Here is a 20,858-nt window from a genome sequence, read left to right as displayed (position 1 = left end):
CGCGCCGCGCCTCTGCTTGAAGCCGCCGGAGCCGCTCCGCCAGCCGCCGCAGCCGGGGCGGTCGGGCCGCCAGGTGCAGGCCCTGCCGGACACGCCGCTGAGGAGGTGCCAGGCCGCGCTCCGTACACAGGTACTGAGGCGGTGCGGCCGGGGGTCGGGCCAGGGCCCGGCGAGGGGGACGGAGGCCGCCGAGCCCGACGCGCATTGTCCGCCACGGCGTGAGGCCGGGTCGGGAATCAGAGCTCTCGCGGCTGGTGCGTGCGGGGCGACCGGTCGGGGCAGGGCCGGGCCGTGTCCTGCGGGCCGCGGGGGAGCGCGGCCTCGACCGGCCGGTGCCCGCCGCTTGCCGGACCGCACTCCCGGGTCGGTGGCGGCCGGGTCCTGCCGGTTAGATTGGCCTCGGAGGCGGTGCCGCCTCTCCGGGGCTTGCTGTCGGCCTGGGCAGAGGGCTGGTCCCAGTGGGTGCTGACTGCCCCCGGTGCGGTTGGGGTGGAGGTGTCGGTGTGTAACAGCCGGAGGCAGTGTGAAGGGGAAGGGCACAGGCCAGCGTCTGTGTTTAGTGGTGCGCAGCGCCTTGTATCCCGGAGTTCCTCAAATGCAGAGCCGGGCAGCGAATTAAGATGCAAAGCTGGGTCGGGTTTACCTCAGCCCGCAGCAGAGGAGCCGGTTCTGGGGCGAGAGGCAGCCGCTGCCGCACGGCCCGGCCTGGGGTGGGCAGCGGAGCGATGAATGCTCTACCCAGCCGGGGAAGATTAAGCCCTTCGGTCAGGTGAACACCCAGTTACAACCTCTTCTTTGTTACGTCTTGTGTTACATGAATCGAGGAGAGTGTGGAGCAGGCACTAAGTTACACAGCCCTCTCAATGTCCGGGTCTAAGGCCTCTTCCTACAATTGTTACTTGTGTTCATCGTCCTCATAGGCCTCTGTGCAGAAATAGCTGCTATGAGGGCTGTGAAGATCCTATTTTTGCAAATTGTACTGTGTTCTTAAAAGAAATAAAGTTTTTTTCGTCTTTTTTCCTACCAATCTGTGCAAAGCACTAACACTGAAACCAGGATTTATTCATTATTTTGGGGTTTTGTTTTTTGTTTTTTTTTTTTTAATCAAAGAAAATATTATTTTTGGTATGTGATCATGTAGGTGCATAGGATTTATTTAAAGCCTATATGCAGCCTTATGGGAATGGTGTGATTTAATTTGCATGATGAGTCAAAGATTAAATTACATGACCTGGGCTCTTTAGTTTCAGTGAAGTGAGTAACAATGTTTGGAGGAGCAGTTTAAATGTGGATCAGAAATGAAAGTCGGTTAGCATCAACATATGGCCAAGTTTTGTGTGTGTTTGTGTTTTTGTTAGACTTACCTGTCAGAAACTAATTCAAGGGCCTGTGTTTTCCTTTCCACAGCATTAATTCACCATCAGGAAATTTGTCTCCCTTTGTTACATAGAGAGCTCGTGAAATCATACACTGTCAGAGGGAATTTAACATCCTGAGCTTGTGCCTTGGCATCTAAGCTTTTAAATAATAGATTTTTTACTATCTAAAACACTGTGTACCTTTAGTTAATACCTGCTACCTAATACCTGTTGATGTGTCACATGCCTTTAACTGCAGAGAAAAGAAAGGTTAAGAGATATTCTGTGAATTATAAATGTGGCACCTGTTTTGGGATCAAAATAACTTGATTTTTTTATCAGTTGGCAGCTTGTCAGATGTTTAAGAGTGACATGGTGTCCTCTGTCCCTGTGTTTTTGTGGGATTCTGTCTGTCATGGGCTTGATGTAAGAATATTGTATTTTACAATTAGCCTTATGGTTGTCTTGTGACATGAGACCCTGAGTCGGCAGGGTAGTATATACTTGGCTTAAATTTTCTTGTATTTAAACTGTAATCTCAATGGTAGAGTGATACATGTGCCATAGGGGAATTTACTTGGTCAGACTGAAAAAGTACAGCCAGTACAGGTGGAGATCATGTTGGGTGGTGTTAGGAGTAAGCAGAATAAAGGTCTTGTAACGTAAGTGTATGTATGGGCTGTCATGCTGCTGAGTATTTCTATCTGCTGGCAGCATTTGGTTTATTTCACTTTAATTGCTTTCTCTTTATACTGACATGGGGTTCTGAAACTTTGATTTATTCTGTACACATTTAATGTATGGTTGGGGATGGAGAAGTATAGAACAGAACTATTTTTTTAAGATATATGTATTTATCCAAATAAAGGAGACTAAATAAAAGTGCCAGTTAAATAATAATTTGTGACAGTATGTCTCTGAGAGATAATTGTGCTTATTGAGTATTATCAAGCACAGACAAATGTGTATTCCCATTGGGGTGGGATAGTATTAAGAAAAACTCCACCTCTTGGAATTCCTTGTTTGTTTTTATGAAACATTCAGGTGGGAATGGTGTCTATTTTGCATTCTGTTGTGGAAGCTAATGCATCTCTTATTAATTAATGGATGGTATTTGAGTGAGACCTTAGTGTTGTGCTCTGCATGCTGTACTTTCTAGGGTTTTTGAATATTGGAATTACCAACCAGTGCCCTCCTTTTTGAATCAATTCTGTATTGAGCTTTTGTGGATTTCTTTTAGTGCGATGTTTGCAGCCTTAATTTTTTTGTGTGAAATCTTTCTGAAAGCTTTGATAATTGCTGTAATGTGCTTAGAGGCATTAGACACTTGCTAAAAGGATGTCTTCTTTGTACCGCATGTAGAATGGGGCTCTAGTAGTTGATGCTGGTTTGAAGAAGGAGCCTAGATGACCTTTCAAATTCCCTTTTGGCCCTGCTTCTCTGTACTTCTGACACCCTAAAACATAGTTTAATTACAAGAGCGACTATTAAAGTATAATTACCTTTGTCTAATTGGAGGCATCTTGCAGCTTTCTATCAAAAATAAGATTTGACTCATCTGCTCCTTCAAAATTAATAGTACCACAACAGCCTGCAGCTATTTATGTGAATAATGTGCAAAGTAGAAATATGGGTTGACTTTCGAATATTGTATTTTTGATGCTGTACAGTTTAAGTCTTGTAAATTCAGCAATTTCTGATAAGGAAAGAATGGGCTGTGCACACTTTTGTCAAGTCTTACCTGCAAGTTGAATCCAGATACACATCACATTGGACAAAACCCTTTTAAGTCCAATGAACCTAAGTCATAGTGTTCACTGTAACTGTATTTTTGTAGTTGTAGATAAGCCAAGATGAAAAATTCCTTTTGTTAGTGTTCAAGATTGTGCTGTTCTAAACAGACAAATGCTATGTCCCCAGTTTCTTGCCTAGTTTAGGGTTTTTATTATTCTGAGTAGTTTGCAACTTCAGCTGTCATTCTCTTCCTTGTGGGCTCTGACCTTCCCCAGGTTCTTGCTTAGTATTGTGCTTCATGCGCCACAAGATGTAGAGGTGTGCGCTAGAAAGAAGCTGAATGTCTTCAGTTAGAAGGTGAAACTTTATGCTGAGATACTTCCTTCTTCTCCGCCCACCTCCCCCCCCAAGTACAAACACAAAGCTAAATTAGAAGATGAGGCTCTCTTGAATTATTTTAACAGACCTGAGCTAGACTTATTAAGTGCATGCTTCAGGAGTACCTAAGGCTTAAACTGATGTCATGTGAGTTCAGTCTTAGGCTGAGCAAATCAATGTGCTTTCATTATTCCACCTGATTATAAAATGGCACATTCATTTGTTCCTGTTTAGTCTATAAAGGATTGAATCCAGTATTTATCCAAACTGGAAGGAGATGGAATACTGTGTGCTTACAGGAATAACTGTGGTTGTTCCTCAGCAGCCTTCATGCCCTGTTTTTTTCTTTTTTTTCAGACAACATTAATTTAGAAAGTAAATTGCACAGGTTTAAATAAACAACTGCAACTAGCTTTCTAAATCCCTTGATTTGAGTATTCCAGCTAATACTTTGTATGCTTAAAAGACGCTATAAAAAGTTCAAGACTGTGAACTTCAGATATACTAAAAGGAAGTAATTTTAAGCCTATCCACAAGGCCATAAAATTCGGGGGGGGGGAGGGAGGGAATCACTGAATGCTTGTCCAGTGCATCGCTGTTGTTTGTTGTCTTGTTGCCTTTATTTTATTAGTTTTCTCTCTCTTTATTATTTCCATTTTCATTATCATTATTAGTATTATATTATTAAACTCTTCTTATCTCAACCCATGGTTTTATCTTTTTTTCAGTTCTTTTCCTCATCCCACTGTGGGAGCAAGGGCTACATGATACATAGTTGCCAGCTGGTGTTAAACCACAACAGTGTTGTAGGTAATCTTCCTGTTTATTGGTAATCTGCTACTTCTCATACAATACCTAGTTCCTTTCTAAAGATCTGTTAGTTCTGTAGTTGTGCCCTCCCCTTCAAATACTTGGAGAATTCATTGCTAAAAAGTTAAATATAGGAAGACAGTTTAAAACCTGAGGAGTTATAATTAGTACAGGATTGTACTATTAGTGTAACGTGTGTTTCTAAGTTCGGAATCATCTTTGGTTGAAGTTATTTAGGAGTTATTACTTGGTGTTATTTTTAGGTGGTCAGTTATATTGTCAAGTGTTTCACAGTGAAAATGACTGCACCAGTGAAAAATTGCTGTGTGCTACCTTTGATCCTTACCCTGTTGTGTAGGGGGTTTTGGATCCATATGTGTTGGTAACAAATTCATTTTTCTCACTAAAATAATGTAACTAAAAGTTCAGCTGCAAACCCTGCAAGATCTGAAATGTGACGCTTAAAAATACTGAAGATAGAACTTGGCTGTAAATAAAATTGAATTAATATGTCAGCTTTTCAGGGAGTTGAATATGCGTGATTTCAGGAGAAGTACTTATGTTCAGTCATTCATGTGTATGAAATGCCTTAGCTCCTTTGAAGATATCTGTGTTAAAACATGTAATGAAAATATTGAGAAGTGTTTCCAGAAATGTGGAATGCATCATCTTTCTCTGGCTGCTAGAAGTGCCCAGGCAGACAACTCACCTCTAAAGAAATGCCTGCCTGGAAAGCTTTTGTTGTTTCATTTACTGGGTTTTTTAAGTAGAACATGCTAGTGCCTAGGAAGATGCAGAAAGAGTTGAGGAAGGCCACTTCATCCTGCCAACCAGCTCCTGTCTGATGCCATTTCGGATTTTGCCAGGCAGAAGTTGACTCTGTCACTTCCCCTGTTGTTTTCCTTTTCACTCCCCCAGGCAAGAGCTCATTTGGGAAGGCTTAGCATGGAGGGATACCTCTTGTTCTTTCAGATATTCTCTCAGAGCCGTGCTGGCTTCCCAGGTCATCCGCTGAGGAGGTTGCTTCAAAATAAACCGGTAGACACTGAGTTATCAGTTGCATCTTGTATGATGTGGTAGATGTGTGTGCTGATAACACATATTCAGAGCATCCTGTGCAACAGAGTCTCTCATCCCTTCCTTAGGGTAGGCATTTTCAAGAGGTTTTGCTACAGTTGTAGAAATTAGGCAAAAGGTAACTTGTGTAATTTTACCATGATTGTTACGTGTGAATTTGGTTGTTACATGTGAAGTATGCCCTTTACTCCTTTTAATGTATGTCAAAAGATATATTTCCCACCCCGATGTATTGTAATGCTTTATAAAATTGACTGGCATATAACATTTGGACTTTACTGAATATGGTGTGTAGATAAAAGGCAAAACGAAAGTTTGTTCACAGGGAAGTAAGGGTTTAGGAAAGAAAATGTAGGGGTTTTATTCTATCTAAATGAGACCTTAGTGATACACTCAGTGCATGTCTGTAACACAGGTGATCCCCAAGAAGTCTCTCCCACACAGTTTATGAATGCATCATTCTTCTAACCTGTAACACCTGCTATTCAAGTCCCAAGTTTCTTCTGACCAGAGAATGGTATGATGGAGACACTTTGCAGGGGAATTTAAAGAGCTACCTTGTAGGGGAAAGAGTTGAGGCACAGTTCTTGGTATAGGCTTTGTGTATGCTCAGTACTGTTAGAAAAATGTTGACATTGAGAAAACAAAGTAAATCTCTCAAAAGGTAACATATTCAGAACTTCATTCTGCTTATTTTTTGGTACACAAAGTTTAAGTGGTAGGTTTCAAGTTGTTTTCAGTAGTACCTTTTGTTTGTCAGTGCAGGAGAGAACACTCATGTGCTGACAAAGGGGCATCCTTTTACGTGTACCTGTGATGTGGTATTTGGTCTTTTACTTCATTGTATAAAACTCAGTTTACTGAAGCCAGCAGGATTCAGGTCCTGTGGGCTTTTTATTGGTTCACAGATATTAATGAAAGTACTTTCACAGCATTCTTCAGCAGTGTGGTTATTCTTACTCTTTTTGTTTCTCAGTTAATGATGCTAAAGCACAAAGAATTTTTTCCTGTATTTGTGTGTGTGATGTTGTGTGTATTGTGCGGTGGTGCACTTCCAGAGCTTTTGTCCAATGACATCCATTTGTGGTTTGAGGTTCAATTACCTAAACGTAGATATCTAATAGTATTTTAGATGCTCCAAGGCATCTGCCCAAGACAAGTAGGGCATTTGTGATTTTCTGATGGGACAGTTGGAGACCAGCTGTGCTGTTCTCCAGCTTTGCCATTTGCAGTGGCGTTTATCATTCAGGCACCTGAATTGTTGCTGTGGTATTAGGTAGTCTTAGAATCAAGAAGAGGATGTGGTGACCACGATAGGCACTTGAGTTGTGTGTTGCCTAATGAGAAAGGAGGATTTGGGGTAGAATTCTGCTCTCTGGGGCAGTACACGAGTGAGTCTTGACTGATGATTTTGCTGTTCTCTGCCTTGTTGAATGCTTTCCAGCTTAAAAATTAAATCAGGAAGTGTACCTGTGAAAAACTGGTCTTTTCTTTAGTTTGGTATAGTTTGTCAGTGGGATGAATGAAGACTTCTCTTTAAACAAAAAAAGTATGATTTAGGAAAGCTAAAATTATCAAGACAATTAGAAAACTGTAAATCTTGAAGCATTGGGTGTTGAGCTTGCTGCTTGAATATGAGAAATTCTACTTCAAAGACGGTCTGAAAGCAAACTCAGGCTGTAGTGACAAGGGCAAATAGACTTTTTCCGTGGTTTTCATGGATAATGACTGAAAATGAAGGAATCTTCTTCAAAATAATCATAAATTTTCTAAACAAGTCCTATTCTGGCTGTAATTATTGAGATTGGTAATCTCCAAGAAAAGCAGTACATTGACTCATCAGTATTGACTAACACAGTTCCGGTTTACATCTATAATTGCCATTGAGCAATATTTAAACTGCTAACTTTGTAATAGGGTGGAGCTGGAGTAAACAGTTTTTCTGTTAGGAACTGCATCCATTCACAGAGCATTTTGGGCAGAGTCCTGGCATATCTGTGCTGTCAGACTGGTGTTACTCTTAACCCATGTGGTAGGGTGTGGGGATTGACATCCTTAGATCCAAAAGAGCTTCTTTATTTGAGGCTTACAGAATATTTTCCTAAGAAGTCACAAAAACTTAAGGGTGTTTGTGTGTGATGACAAACTAATGAATGTATTGGAAGTTTAAATTCTATGAAAGAACTGTGTACCAGTTTTCTTCTTTCCTTTAATGTGGAAAAGCCCAAACAGCCTCCAGGCCCCCCCAGCTTTCTAACTGGTGATTGTAGTTATTCTTTCCTACCTGTATATACGTACATTTAAATCTGTAGCTAAACAGAAATGAACTCTGCTAAGTGGACTTTTGTTCTTGTTTTAGAAAAGTATATGCATTTTTGTGTTTGTGCATCTCATGTATTTACACAGGTTTGGGACATATCAAATCTAGGAAGAAATGTCAAACCCCTGTTTCAGAAGTAGCTGTTAATGATCTCTTCAGAGAACAAGGAGAAGGGCTGTTGGTCAGAAATACAGAATCTTTCCTCTTTAAGTGGGTTATTTTTAACTCTAAGAATTACTTGCAAGCATGAAAAGTCTTAATAAGTACAGCAGAAGTTTCTGCAGCTTGCCACTGCTGTTTATTATGGTACTTTAACTTCCAGTGTTGTGGATTCATGCCTTTGGGATTTGTACCAAAACTCAGAAAATCTGGACTTTCATCAAATCCCTAAATTAGGTGACCAAACTAAATTAAAATGATTGTGAATTGAGAAATTAGAATCTGTGTTTTAAGAGCTAAAAGAAAAATCTGGATATTTTGAAAATCACATTGTCTATTAAAATCTTCTTTGACTTAGTAGTGGAAAAAAGAAGTATTTGATAAATACCTTAATTTTGTGAAGTCCCTGATTTCCTTTTCTATTTAGAGGATGGTTATTAGATTCCAAAATCAACACTGCCTGTATTTTGTTACTTTCAGAAATGTAAAACATACCATTACACATTATCTTGCAGAATTTATAACTGAGAGTGCAGTTTGACTGCAGTCAAACCTTAGGTGATAGCTTTGAAAGCATAACCTTATTTTCTTCTTAAAGGTAGCATTTTTTTAACATGTTAATGGCTTTTGTTGTTGAAAATAGAACTTGGGTATAGAATTCTGTGTGTGTGTGTGTGCATTATGATTTCTTTTGGCTTACCTCTGTAATTGGAACAAGTCTGTTAGAACATAGAAAAGATTTTGCATAACTTAGAGTTTACCAAGACTGTGAATTTTGATAGCTGCAATTATTTTATTTCTAGAGTATTTGATTTTTTAAGGGCTCTTGATTGAAGTCTCTTGGTGTGGAAAGCAATGACATTATATTGTTGTAAACTTCTATCAAAGTAATTTTTATAATCCCATATTTAAATAAAATTAGAGTTAAGCTGGTGCACCAATTAACAATTATAAAGGTTGGTTTGGGTTGGTTGGTTTGTTTTTCCCCCACAAAGCCCTGAGGAATATAAGGCGTTGATAGGGTAGTGGTGTAGCTGAAATGGTAATACAGAGTGTCTCCCACTCTGGGAAGACTCAGTCTTGCAGTCTTACGACCAGCTCTGGAGCAGCAACACAAAAGGGACATGGAGCTGTTGGAGTGAGTCCAGAGGAGGCCACAGAGATACTGTGAGGGCTGGAGCAGCTCTGCTCTGGAGCCAGGCTGAGAGAGCTGGGCTGGGTCAGCCTGGAGAAGAGAAGGCTCCTGAAGGGGAGACCTGAGAGCAGCTCCAGTGCCTGAAGGGGCTACAGGAAACCTGGAGAGGGGCTTTTGACAAGGGCAGATAGGGACAGGACAAGGGGGAATGGCTTTAACCTGACAGAGGGGAGACTGAGATTAGATATTGGGAAGAAATTCTTCCCTGTGAGGGTGCTGAGGTGCTGGCACAGGGTGCCCAGAGAAGCTGTGGCTCAACCTGGTCTGCTGCAAGGTGTCCTTGCCCGTTGCAGGGGGGTTGGAACTGGATGAGATTTAAGGTCCCTTCCAACCCAAACTAATCTGTGGTTCTAAGTATCAGCTGAAGTGCCAGCATTTCCACCTGAGCTTGGTGTCTGCCCTTTGGAAGATTTGCTGTGCTTCAGAATGTTTTTTTATTTCAGTGGTCACAGGAGTAATATGTGATCATTCCTTTGGTAAACTTGTAGAGATGATAACTTCTGGTAGTGTTCAAGTTTCTCTTGGTAGCATTACACAGCAATTGCATTAGAAAATTGCAAGGCACTTATTTTAATGTTGTGAAACAATTTGATAGTTCCTTTTTCCAGTCTAGCTGCTCTTAGCAGATCAGATTAGGGAACTGTCCCTCAGAGATGCTTCAGTTTTTCCATTGTGTTACTTGGCCTAATATTAGTTGCTTCTTGTTACAAGCCTCATTTGTTTAACTTCTTGTCTCTAGACAGATAGCTCTCAATCATTTTTGGTTTGTGGACTTTGAGGTGCGTTGCAGGATTGATGCAGACTCCCATAGAGAAAATAACAACAGTGCTGGTTTTAGTTACATTTTGCAAAGCTTCTGGGCTGGTCTGCCTCGGAAAATCACATCTGCAACAGATATTGCTATCTGCTTTGAAGCAAAATCAGTTGGAAAGTCTTCCTTTTGGAAAGGTACCTTTCTGTTGGGGTATTCCCCCTGCCCCTCTTTTTTATATGCAAAAGTGCTTTTTTGCAACCTCTGAGCAACCTGTCTTAGTTCTAAGAAGGAACTGTAAGGTATTTCTTGTGGTTTTTAGCTGGAATCAACTTAAATGTTAAACTTCTACGGAGTTGTTATTTTTTTGTATTTGTTGCTCAGATGGAAGCAGGGAAGTTTGCTTGCCATGATGGTCCATTGGGAAAGGTAAGTGTCCTCAAAAGGGAAAGACTAATGAAATGTGGAGTGTATGTGTATCTGGTGGTTCACCACAGGCATTTGGTGTATTGTTTGTATTCTGTTCCCAATTGATGTGCGAGTAATTCTTGCACATTAACTCTCAGGTGGTGTCAGCAGGGAAAAGGACTTTGGTGTGAGTTACTTAGAAATATTTGGCTTTTCAGAGTGTGTATGCTGATGTACCCTCCTGTATCATAGATATTTGGACTGATGCCTTGTGAGGAGCCATCAGAAGAACTCTTAGGTTGACACAGCTAGAGCTTGTACACACTTTGGGGGGCAGTTTAGATCATTCCCCCTTCTTGATTCCTATCCTGCAGAGCATTTCATAGCATGAAGTAGAGTTAAGGGTTAAGTTCGAACTCCTTTGTCTCTGCCTCAAAACATACTAAGGGAGAATGCAATGGCATGGTATTAAAATTCTGGCTGTCACCTCATCTGTCCTGAAGGTTTGTGCCATGGGTAGTTCTCCTAACCCAGGTATGCATCATCTCTGCCCTTAAATCTATCTTTCTGCGTTCTGTGATCTGCCTTGCCCCAGAGGAGCACACCTGTCTTGGCAGTTGAGGTGCCATGTGGTTTATGTATCGGAAATCAAAGCCACTACTGACTGTGAAGATGTAGACTAAACACGTGAATCAGCAGGAGAGACAGAGGTTTTGAGTGAACAGTGTAAAGGACACTTTTTTACAGCTGCTTTAGCTGATCTTGAAGTTATGTGGAATTCCTGTATCACTCTGCCTGTTCTCCTCTTGGGAGGATGGAGTGAATTATCCTTTAGGGTTTTGTTTTGTGTGCTAGTTTGTCCATTTATTACCATGGCACAGTTTGACATGAATTCAGTATTGTCTTCTAGTTTATTTGAAAAAAGAAGATAATATTATCAATGTATTTTCTTTTTCCTAGGCCCATGGCAGGTTTTTTTTTCAGGCTGAATTAAGGTCCCTTTGGGTCCAACCCAAACAATCCAATGATCCTATGAATTACAGCCAGCTATTTCTCATAAGTTTATTTCTTACAAACACACTGTTATATTGGTAGCTGTATGTACATCTGAATATCACAGCTGTGTTCTGGCCTATAAGGTGTTGATTTTGATTGCTCTTTCAAGCAATACCCATGAAGCTAGTTCTCCATCTTGTATTTAGGGAAAATACAAGAGTATTTTAGCCTCTGATGTTGTTGTTAGTGCTGTTTTCCCATCGTTCCATTGTCCTTGGCACTGCATACTCAAGAGGAGTCTGGGGTTTTCATCTTGGGATAAGTTGGATCAAACTTCCATACTCAAACATACCTCCACACAGCTAGCTTGAGAAAATCAGTTGCTCTATGGTGGTGCTGGTGCTGGTTGGCAGCATGAAGGAAAAAGCACTCTTTGTAAAGGTACTTAATGAGTAAAGCCCTAGCACAGTTGCAGTTGTGGTCAGAGGTGATGTGTTTTTTTTTTTTACCAGTATAAGCTGTAGCTGTACTTGTAGTATTTACCATCAGAGCTGTGTCAGTAAACCCTTTGTATTGTCATCAAACATGTGTTTTAAGTGCCAGGGACCATGGCAAAAAAAACAGTTTGACAGGAAGCAGATTCGTCAAATGGATGATGGTCTTGTGTATCAGCTGAGATACTGCTTGTGCGTCAGTTCCTAGTACTAGGTAAGAGATAAGGATAAAAACCAAGAACTGAACAGTTTTTTGCCTCTGAATGAGGATGTAATGAACTAGAAGAGAAGGGTTCACAGTAATGCTGGGATCATGATTCTGGGTCACTTATTGATTGCCTTCTGCTTTCTCTGTGACTCAGTATGCAACTCCCATAGGTTGTCAGGAACTCCCTTTCACAGAGGAGATTCTTAATCATTGAACAGTGTGCCAAGTTCTCTTGGTTTTGTGTAGCAAGAATCAGCTGGGATTCATGGGAGTTGATCTCAGAATAATTTACGTTTCAATCTTTGTGTCAAGCCAGTGAGATCTCTCAGTAGAGGTAGAAATAGCAGAATTGAGGAGTCATCCCTGGCCTTGGAGTCATCTCTTGGGAGTCTCACCAGTTGACTCGACATCTCTTTGCAGTGCAGCTTGCTGTGCCTTGTTGGGTTTGGGTTTCAGCCCTACTTACGTCAAGCTAATACACAAAAGTAAACCCAGAGACACTAAGCTGTGCCTGGCTGAATATCACCTAAGCTGGTTTGTTAAAGGGCTGTTGGGACTGAGGTGAACTGTACAGTAGTCTAACATAAACAAGTCTTGAATTGTGAACTGCCACGTAGATTATTTTGGAAGGGAAGCCTTCACAAGTAGTATGTCAAGGCAGAGACTTACGTAGTTTGTTATATTCTGCCCATGGCAGGGCCCAGTAGTAATCAATAAGGGAAGATGGATATTCCCTGATATATCTTCCCAGTTCTTAAGTCAGTGTTTTTAGAATGTTCCTGAGTTTCCTCAGAGTCACAGTTTTACAGCCCATTACCTTTCTGCTTTAATGCCATTGTTTCTTAAGTGATCTTGCTCCTTTATAGGTTATGTTTGTTAAAGATCTGTTGTTCTTCAGATAGATTACTTTAAGTGCTATAATGTGTTGAATTTGGATAAACTTAGGTTGAACATCTGAAGTTTCTTGCAGACCACAGAATTTGGTCTGCAAAGGAAGTAAAGGAACCATGGGAAAAATACTGTTGATATTCTTAAACATTGTTTTTAACAGTTATACTTTGACATGGTTTTTACTAAAACTGCATTTGGGTAAATATCTATTTTGATTTTTTTTCCCCCTAGCTTTGTTACTTGTGCTTCTACAGAATGGTTTTACTGAGTGTATTATTTTTGGGGATTGCGTCTGGAGCAGTCCCAGGTCCATCCTCATGGTTTACTTGTTCTCAGCTTCTCTTCAAAATAAAATGCACCAAAGAGCCCACATGCATTTCTATTCCCAACTACTGTTGGTACTTATGAGTCTCATCCTCCTTTAAATTTGCTAATTCATGTTTCAGATAATTTGTCTTTTCCTCTGTCCATTCCACTGTCTTTCTAGTTAAGACTAAATGTTGGTGTTGTGGTGCTAGTGAGGTTTCCTGTCCTTCACCTGTGTGGTTTCTGATATTCACACAGCCATCTTTAGTTATCGGAACATGTTAACTGTAGACCCTGTTGCCCTATGTGAAACTGAGAGATTAACCTGCAGTTTATTTTCTGCCTGCCCTTTTGCCACTTCTTCACTCTCAAAATTAACCTGTGAATGTACATTGAAATATGATGAAAAAAAAAATCGCTGGGAAGGAATAGAAATAATATATGGAGACTCTTGCTTTACATTGAACTTCCAAGGGTGGGTAAAATGGCATGTGAGTAATTGCAGCATTTTTTGTCATGTAACAAATATTCCGGATTTTGTGATGATGCAGTAAAGGCATCTGAGCCAACAGGGGTTGACTGTGATGCCAGGCTATGAGAAAATCATTCAGGCTTCAGCCTGGCCAGAAGTGGGCATATGGACTGACAACTTCTCTTGGAGCGGGCACTCAGTTCCTGTTCTGTGCCCAGCCTGTTAGAGGTAGGAGTTCCTTTTTGCGATGAAACTTACGATGATTATTTTCTAACAGATGTGTTTGCCAAGGAGTGGGTGAGGCATTTAGGTGCTGGTCTGTAGACCATATTGTAACAGAGCAGCAAGGTTTGTGGGGAAGCGCATGGGTGGGGTAACTGGATGGTACTCCAGGGAAAGCAGCTGAGTCATGAGGTTTCCTTGAATACGGAGAAGAGCTGGGATCTCAGAATCTAAGCATTGGTAGTAACAAGCTTATGTGCTTCTCTTGTATGTCAGAAGCCCATTAAAAGCCACAATCTTATTTAAAACTAGTTCCTACTTAAGTTTCTGCAAAAGCTGTGTTAAGCTGCAATGAGTATACTAATGTGCAAGCCAAAGTATAACATAGTTTTAGGAGGCTGTGGTGAGCTAGAGAGCCTAATGGTTGTAGCTGCCCTTCTGTTCTGCCAGCACGGTGCAGGTGTCTGCTGGAGAAGTAGGCTCTTGAAGAGGCAGAAGGAGCAGTAAAATAATTGAATAGGAAGAGAGAAGCCTGCTTAATGAAAGGAATCATCTGGCGTTTGGTGCTAAAGAAACAAGCAGGGCTGTGAACTGCTGGGGACTTAATTGCTTTGAAATTTCCAGAAAGCAAGAAGCCATCTCACATTATGGATTTTATTTTTACATAGAAATTTATTTTCACCCTTCTTTTGCCCCCTGAATAGATTTTTTTGTTCACTGAATTGTTCATCCGTGTTACAGCAGATGATTTTTTCTTCCTGATACTTATTTTTCTCTGAACGAAGTTGCCATTCTTAGGGGATTTTTTTTTTCCATTTTAATCTTTAAGTGGGTCACACCACAAATAATTCTGTGATGCAGAGTTGTGAAACTGCATTTGAATCAGATTAAAGCTCTTGTGTGCTGCAGACTTGATAGAGCAAGTTAATAGTGAATTCTAAGGAAGATGCTAGTGTTCGGTGGTCGGTGGGATGTGCCAGGTATAAGATGGACATACCTGTCTTGATGGGAAACTTATATATTGTGTTCCTCACAAAATATCAGAACAGATAGTTGCTGTAGCCATTTAGGATGTCAAAAGTTTTAATCTTATGTGTGAGACAGTTGATCCAGTCCTATCTGTGTTTTAAAATGTTGTTGAAAAGTGCTGAAAAGATGTGCAGAACTATTTAGAGGGTGGCAAAAAAGCCTTAGAGCTGGAGTCTGCTCTTAGATTTTGAGAGCTGGTAGTGCCAGTTAAATACCATTTACAGCTATAGCCATTCTGTTGATAGTATGCTGATGCAGGTAAAGCCAGGGTTATACTAAGTAGTTCATGCTTGCAGCCCTGAAAGAGGCTGAGGTATGTGCCACTTCTGCTCTTTATCAGTCTCATTTCCTCCTTGGAAGGAAGCTTTTGCACGTGATGTTGTAGTAACTAACTATGCTGTTTAAGACAAGTATTTTGGATGACAGGCCATCATGTTTCAATTTGTTTAGCATATCCAACATAAAATTGAGAACTTTGATACAATGCCGAGGCTCTAGAAAATAGTTTAATCTAGTGTGAAGCCACATATCCAGAAAGATGTAGTAGAAAACAACATGTGAAAAATGTCAAGGAATGTTTTAATGATGAATGTGAGTACTCACTGTAAATAGTACACTGAAGGAAATGATGGATGCTACCTTCGGTCAACTATACTTCTGCAAATAGTTCAGGGCTGCATCACCAGCAGTGTGAGCAGCAGGTTGAGGGAGAGGATTCTCCCCCTCTACTGCACTGTGTTGAGAACCCCCTGCAGTCCTGTGTCCAGCTCTGGGGCAACAACACAAGAGGGACATGGAGATGCCGTGAGGGCTGGAGCAGCTCTGCTCTGGAGCCAGGCTGAGAGAGCTGGGCTGGTTCAACCTGGAGAAGAGAAAGCTCCTTAAGGGGAGACCTTAGAGCAGCTCCCAGTGTCTGAAGGGGCAGGAAACCTGGAGAGGGGCTTTTGTCAAGGGCAGATAGGGACAGGACAAGGGGAATGGCTTTAACCTGACAGAGGGGAGATTGAGATTAGACAATGGGGAGAAATTCTTCCCTGTGAGGGTGCTGAGGTGCTGGCACAGGGTGCCCAGAGAAGCTGTGGCTGCTCCATCCCTGGCAGTGTTCAAGGCCAGGTTGGAGAGAGAGGCTTGGAGCAACCTGCTCTAGTGGAAGGTGTCCCTGCCTGTGGCAGGTGGTTGGAACTGGATGAGCCTTAAGTTCCTTCCAACAAAAACCAGTTTGTGATGCTGTGAAATACAAGTCTGAGGCCTTTCAGGAGATCCATTTCATCCAGGAACTGGCAGTGATGAGCTGGTGGTGGTATTTGGGATGCTTTGCAGTGGCACTTGCCTGCTGTCATGTCACACCAGTTGAGGCACCTGCCCTGGGACTTGCAGAAACGGTGTTTACAGCTAATGATACAGAAAATAAAGCCAATAACTTAAGTCTGTCTAACTACTCTGATAACCAAGAGCATTCCATAATCTTCTGCAAGCAGGCTGAATAACTAATATAGTGTCTGCCTCTGGCTTTGAAGTACTTGAATATTCTTTCCCAAAGAGCACAGTGGCTTGCATAAAAAATGGTTGGATCAAAGGAATGGCTTGTCAGTCTTCCTTCTGGATGCCGGGCATGTCTGAGAGTGAGGCAACACTTCTAAAAAATGCATAGTATCTTGATCTGTTTCTGTTTTTATCATTCAAGCAGACTTCACAGCAATGAATTCTAGCTGAACTAACAGCTGCTTGTAACAATAAGACCTGATGAAAACTGATTTATGTTATTGTTTCCAATACTGGTCTAATGAGCCTCGTTAATCCAAGAAGCATACAACAAAAGAACAGGTTCTGAGGGGAAATAATTTCTATCAGGAGCAAACACATGCTGGAGGCATCATATTTTTAATGCAAACATGCTGCTCTCTAGCAGGATGCAGCATGTTTTCAGTAATAGATTGATAAATTGTCAATTAAAAATCTGTAGACACAGTAGACCCAACTTGTTTGTTGTGAATCTAGGTATTTTGTCCTTTGTAGACTCAGTAACTTAACTCTATCCCCTTAAGGCAATCTCCTGTGTGGTATTAGCATTGTTGATTGTAATGGACACATGATTTCAGGATAGAGGTTGGCAGCCTGCTTCTACCTGGAGGAGGGGAAGGTGGTGTGCCCCAGCCCTCTTCTCCTCTTTGTCTAGGGCTGTCTCTGGCTTACAGCTGAGAGTGCCTTGTGCTGGTTTGTCTGAAGGACCTTTCAGAAGTTTTTTCCTTCCTAATTTTTGCTGGGTTTGTCTTCTGTCATATTGGTAAGTTCAGTCAGCACACAGGGCGTTCAGACAAGTATCACATCTCTCAAAGTCACTGATGGTGAGCGAGCTTCCCTCCTCATTCCTGTTCTTGATTCAGCTCCAGCATTACCGTGAGGTGCCCTTACAGTGAGATCATGAGATGAAGGAGCTGATTCACAGCTATTGCTGGTCAAAGGGAAGTTTTTCTGCATTCCCTACGCTATTGTTTACTTTTCTTTTACGTGTCAGCTGTCTGGTAGCCTAGTGAGTTGAACTAGATATGAGGAAGAAATTCCTCCCTGTGAGGGTGGTGAGCCCCTGAAGCTGTGGCTGCCCCATTCCTGGCAGTGTTCAAGGCCAGGCTGGATGGGGCTTGGAGCAACCTGCTCTAGTGGAAAGTGTCCCTGCCTGTGGCAGGGGATTGGAACTGGATGAGCTTTAAGGTCCCTTCCAACCCAAACCAGTCTGGGATTCTATTCTATGTATTGGCTCATGGATGGGTGAGCTGGCTGTGGTGTATAAGTGAGAGTGTGGTGCTGGGAGCAGAGGGGGGAATGGGACCTCTTTGGCCACAACCAGCTGTTGGGTTGGCTCATTCATCTTGGAGAACCTTATTGTTAATTGCTTGGCCTTATTAAAAATTATGTTGTTTTTATTTATCTTCAGCAGGTTTTTTTCCTTTAGTGCACATTAGCTGGATGTTATAGGTGCTTTTTCACTGGGCTTGGATTTTTATAATAAAATCACAGATTTGCTGTGGGGCCTACAGCAGGATAAGAAATTGAGTTTATTTTAGCAGGATGTTTCTCGAAACTGGTTTTTGTGCGCTATTTAAGTAACATTTTGCCTTTTGGGAAAAGTGAACGTTTGCTCTCCTGAGCTGCAATAATGTGAATACTTGCATTCATTTGCTTCTTTGTGTATGGATTATGCTTCTATGCAGATAAAGAAGTCACAGTTTTGTTAATGTTGTGGTCACTGGTGGTATCTCATAAGTAGAAAGGCTGAGTTTGCTTCTGTGTCTTTGCTTACACAGCTTGTAATCTGTTACCTTCATTGTAGCTTTCAAAGACTGCATTGGGCAGGTTTCAGTGGTGGTCATTCATCTGTGGAGTAATTCCTTGCATTGCAGTCACGAGTGCTACTCTTCTGTTTCTTGTACTGGTATTTTTCCTGAAGATAGCCATGCAGGCATCTTACAATATGCTTTATTGGAAGCCAAAACAAAACATACCATCTGCAACAAAAAAACCCCAACCTTCTACTATTAAATAATCAGGTTTTCAACTGTAGCACATGTTTCTGTTAAATAGGTAGCACATTTTCTGACCCTTCAAATAAGAAGTGAACAGATACTAGTCTGGGGTATGCTCTCTGCTAAATCTCTTAAAATTTACTACAATAGAGGGATTTGTTTATTGTGCTTCTGTATTTGGTCTATTTGCAAGCAGGTTGTCCTCACAGAGAAATGCTTTTAAGTGTTGTCTGCTTAGTTAAAAATCAGTCCTACTTATGGAATGCCTTGTTTTTAATTCAGACATTAATTGATTGTGTGATCAATGCAGTGAATAAAACTATAAAGCCTTCTACATAAAGCAAACTGCACTGGTGCATGCTACGTAGACAGAGCTGGGAATGATATACTATGTGAAACAGTGGGGCTACTATCTCTTGTTATCACAAAAGCCCAAATGTGCCAGTATGCCTGAGTATGTGTCAGTCCGGCTTCAATCTCTGGGTGTTGGCTGCATGCCATGCTGATGTTTGACAGTCCATTTGGATTTACAATGGCATTTAAGATTTCTAAATGTGGCCGTGACACCAGTGCTCTGAGGACCTTCAAATTTGTTACATTTGGCATGCTGGAGTATTGCTAAAATAAAGCACATGCTGATGAAAGCCTGAGTTTTGGATAATATCGATCACAGTCTGTCTTAACAAATGGATAAAAGCAGTGAGGCTTCTGGGGAGGTGAGATAAAGCAAAGCAGCCCAGCAGAGTACGGAGCTGTCCATGTACTTGTTGCAGTTTAACCCTTCAAAAGTCCTGTGATCCCTTCTTAAGCCACAGTTGAAACTTTATCATGAATTTATAAGGCAGGCAGGTGCCAGTAGTGTGTAACAGTTATCACTTGACATGATGTAAGGTCTGTCCTTACTTACAGAAGATGCCATTTGGTGTTTCCTTTTTTCCTCACTTTGCAGATGTGGGTCATTGTGGTTCTTTCCGATCTTGCACAGATGTTGTCATTGTTTATTGTGCACAGAATGCTGCTTGGGGTAGTTTTGCTGGGCTGAAAAGGGAACAGCCTGTCTGTGTTCTCCTCGCTGCATCAAGTACAGCTCAGAGAGACAAAGGGACTGCTCCTGCTATTTTTTTATTTGGCCGGATGTGGCACGAGTTCTGCAGTAATACAGTTTTGCGTCAGGGTTGGTGGGGTCTTGAGGCCCCAGAGGATGTTCCTGTCACTGCTGTAGTCCTTCCAGTAATAAAATTGAAGTAGCAGGAACAATGCATTTAGTCCATTTCATGTAATAAATACCTTGGAGCAAAATGTCACCTTTAGTAACAAAGGATGTGGATTTCCTTCTTGCTGGTGCTGGCAGTATTTCCTGATTTTTCTAAATTGTTTCTGAGAAATTCATACAGGAACTTACCTGAATTGGGAAAAAATGTTTAATATAAATAAATGCTGGTGAACTGTTATTAATTGATTATAAGGTCTCCACTTAAGGAGCCTTATCTTCTCCAGGCTGAACCAGATTAGTTCTCCCAGCTGTGTCTCCAGAGCAGGGCTGATCCAGCCCTCTCCATAGGAGAGGTGCTCACCTGTGGAGAATGGAAAGTTTTTGGAGAGACCCTAGAGCAGCTTCCAGTGCCTGAAGGGGCTGACAAGAAATCTGGAGAGGGGCTTTTGACAGGGTCTTGTAGTGACAGGCCAAGGGGGAATGGCTTTAACCTGACAGAGATGAGATTGAGATGAGCTCTTTGGCAGAAGCTCTTCCCTGTGAGGGTGCTGAGGCGCTGGCACAGGGTGCCCAGAGAAGCTGTGGCTGCCCCATCCCTGGCAGTGTTCAAGGTCAGGTTGGACACAGGGGCTTGGAGCAACCTGCTCTAGTGGAAAGTGTCCCTGCCCATGGCAGGGGTTGGAACTGGATGAGCCTTAAGGTCCCTTCCAACCCAAACCATTCTGTGACTCTGATTCTATGATTATTTTCTATTAGGCATGCTAGTACTTACACTAAAACTCATGTATGAGTTGTGTATGCGTGAGTGTGTATCTGATTTTTGCAGAACCTGGAGGGTTTCAAGTCCCAGTTATGGACCATTTTTAATTTAAATGAGAAATTGAGCATTCTCTGGAGGGAAATCAAGTTTTTCAAGCCTAAACGTTGGACACACTATGAGGATAGTTGCTTGTCATTATCCTATGTTATTTATATTATCCATGTACTTTTGTAGTTTAGAAGTAACATATTTGTGATCCAGAAAATGAGTGTGCAGGGATATTTTCTTGGTTTTGATCTATTTTCTTATATGTTTCTGTAATACCAGATTTTGGGATTCTATAGAATATTTTTATTTGCTCAAAGAACTGTTTTGATTCCTACTGGTTTTAACACATGGCAAAGGAATTAAACCTAGTAACTTTCTGAGCCAGTCCTGGTCTATTACACTGGCATAGCCATCTTCCAGAGTGTACATACTGAATAGTTGGTATATACTATCATTATCTGTGATGATATGCAAGCCTGAAAAGATCCGGCTTTGTTTTCAGGCCCTG

General features: G+C 41.5%; 1 protein-coding gene across 1 annotated transcript in view; it reads left to right on the top strand.

The window, feature by feature from the left end:
• CAB39 (calcium binding protein 39) overlaps nucleotides 1-20,858 on the top strand; it is a 43,792-nt gene continuing 22,934 nt past the window's right edge. Inside the window, exon 1 of the mRNA XM_034064087.1 lies at nucleotides 1-130. The gene's annotated coding sequence lies outside the window, so the exon portion shown is untranslated. The remainder of the gene's footprint in view (nucleotides 131-20,858) is intronic.

The sequence above is a fragment of the Melopsittacus undulatus genome, chromosome 6 (genome assembly GCF_012275295.1).
Source record: "Melopsittacus undulatus isolate bMelUnd1 chromosome 6, bMelUnd1.mat.Z, whole genome shotgun sequence".
NCBI classification, from domain to species: domain Eukaryota; kingdom Metazoa; phylum Chordata; class Aves; order Psittaciformes; family Psittaculidae; genus Melopsittacus; species Melopsittacus undulatus.
This window is presented reverse-complemented; position numbering and strand designations above follow the sequence as displayed.